Source organism: Eucalyptus grandis, chromosome 3, assembly GCF_016545825.1.
Source record: "Eucalyptus grandis isolate ANBG69807.140 chromosome 3, ASM1654582v1, whole genome shotgun sequence".
NCBI lineage: Eukaryota > Viridiplantae > Streptophyta > Magnoliopsida > Myrtales > Myrtaceae > Eucalyptus > Eucalyptus grandis.
This window is the reverse complement of record NC_052614.1, coordinates 13530862-13533200: the sequence shown is the minus strand read 5'-3', so window position 1 is coordinate 13533200 and position 2339 is coordinate 13530862. Positions and strand designations below refer to the sequence as shown.

Here is a 2339-nt window from a genome sequence, read left to right as displayed (position 1 = left end):
ACTCATCTTTTTATATCATCTGAATGGCGAAATATTTAAGCAAATACTATTTAATGTTGATTTTTTTCATCAAACCTGCCAACAAACCGACGTATATCAAAAGGGTCTCCCGGCCTATAAATGTACCCCAACCTACCTTCTTCCCATGACAATTGCCATCTCTCTTTTCCATACCGAAAGGAAGAAAACACTCAAGACGCGGAAGAAGATGAGCCTAAAGCCACACGCAGTGTGCATCCCCTTCCCAGCGCAGAGCCACATCAACGCCATGCTCAACCTCTCCAAGCTCCTCCACCACCGGGGCTTCCACGTCACCTTCGTCAACACCGAGTACAACCACAACCGCCTTATGCGGTCCCGCGGCCCCTCCTCCCTCGACGGCCTTCCGTCTTTCCGGTTCCGCACCATCCCCGACGGCCTGCCACCTTCCAACGGAGACGTCACCCAGGACATCCTGTCCCTCTGCCAGTCCACGCAGAAGTGCTGCCTACCCCACTTCCAGGACCTGATCGAGAGGCTCAACGAGGAGAGCGTGATGTCGGGTTCCCCGCCGGTGAGCTGTGTGGTGTCGGACAGCTTGATGACTTTCACACTCAACACCACTGAGGCGGTCGGCGTGCCGGAGGTCCTGTTCTGGCCGATGAGTGCGTGTGCTTTCATGGCCTACGCGCAGTTTCGTAGTCTCATTGATAAGGGTCTTGTTCCACTCAAAGGTATGCATTACTAAATAACTTGTCTAATTTAGGTGATCTCACTTAGCATGTCAACCAAGCAAATTTTTTTACAGCTAAAGATTTTCCTTGTTGTTTCTTTTTCAAAAGTTTGGTTTGTTGTCTTATTCTTCAGTTTTGTTTGTTCCTGATTTATATGATCAGTGAGTATACAACAATGTCATTAATAAAGAACTATCTGATTTAGGAGCTTACGTAATCATTTCGTATATCCTTCGACAATATTCTAATGCTTTCCCTATTCTAAGTATGACAAATGAATTGACAACACATATAATGCCGTGTGACACCATAAACATCGAACGACGCACTTTTAAATTTCCGGAGAATCTGACCCTTTATGAGGACCATGGCCGTGTATAGTCACCTGGTTCACTTGATCGACCCTCAATTTGCAGATGCGAGCTGCTTGACAAACGGGTACTTGGACACCGTCATCGACTGGATACCCAGGATGAGAAACATCCACTTGAGAGACTTGCCGAGCTTCTTTCGAACCACTGACCCGGATGATCCGATCCTCAACTTTTGCTTGGTCGAGTTTGCGAGAGTGAAGAGAGCCTCCGCCTTTGTCTTCAATACGTTTGAGCGGTTAGAGCACGAGGTCCTTGACGCGCTTAAGGCCATGTTCCCTCCCGTCTACACTATCGGCCCCCTTCACCTACTCGTGGAGCAACTATCCGATGATGACACCAGGCCGATCAAATCCAACATGTGGAAGGAAGACCTGGGCTGTCTCGAGTGGTTGGACTTGAAACCGCCCGGCTCGGTCGTGTATGTGAACTTTTTGGGAGCATCACAGTGATGTCGCAGGCGCAGCTGGTGGAGTTCGCGTGGGGCCTCGCGAGCAGCAGCCAGGTGTTCCTGTGGGTCATCAGGCCGGACTTGGTCGTTGGTGACGCGGCAATCCTGCCTCCGGATTTCTTGGCCGCAACAAGGGAGCGGAGCCTGCTGGTGAGCTGGTGCCCCCAGGAGCGGGTGCTAAGCCACCCGGCGGTCGATGGGTTCCTGACCCATAGCGGGTGGAACTCCACGATCGAGAGCATCGCGGTCAGCGTGCCGGTGGTGTGCTGACCGTTCTTGGGGGACCAGCAAACGAACTGCCGGTACAGCTGCCAGGAGTGGGGTATCGGGATGGAGATCGACAGCAACGTGAACAGGGACGAAGTGGAGAGGCAGGTGAGGGAGCTGATGGAGGGGGAGAGAGGGAAGGAGATGAAGAGGAAGGCGATGGAGTGGAAGGAGATGGCCCGAGAGGCAACGCATCCTTCCGGGTCGTCGTTCTTGAACCTGGACGAGGTGATCAACAAGGTGCTGCTGTCGCCCAGAAGAGATTAAGCTTGTTCGGACATTGCTTTGCGATTGGGCCATGTACCCGAACGATTCTGTAGGCAGTCCTCTTGTCTTGTCTGGACCGTACCGAGGCCCGTTGAAACATCGGTCTCGCCAATTCCAGTTGTTTTCATTTTTTCTGTGCATGCGTGTGAAACGGTAGGCTGCAAGAAAGTGTTTTCCACGTTTCTATTGTTTTCTCCGTACATGCATTCGCGTTGATTTCTTCGTGAAGCAGCCCGTGATAGCATTGGATCCAAACTCTCGCAGCCTTTC

The 2339-nt window shown here is 51.7% G+C and overlaps 1 pseudogene; it reads left to right on the top strand.

Annotated features, from left to right (window-relative positions):
* The first annotated feature begins 208 nt into the window (after positions 1 to 208).
* On the top strand, positions 209 to 2092 carry LOC104429070 (annotated as a pseudogene).
* Positions 2093 to 2339: the final 247 nt, after the last annotated feature.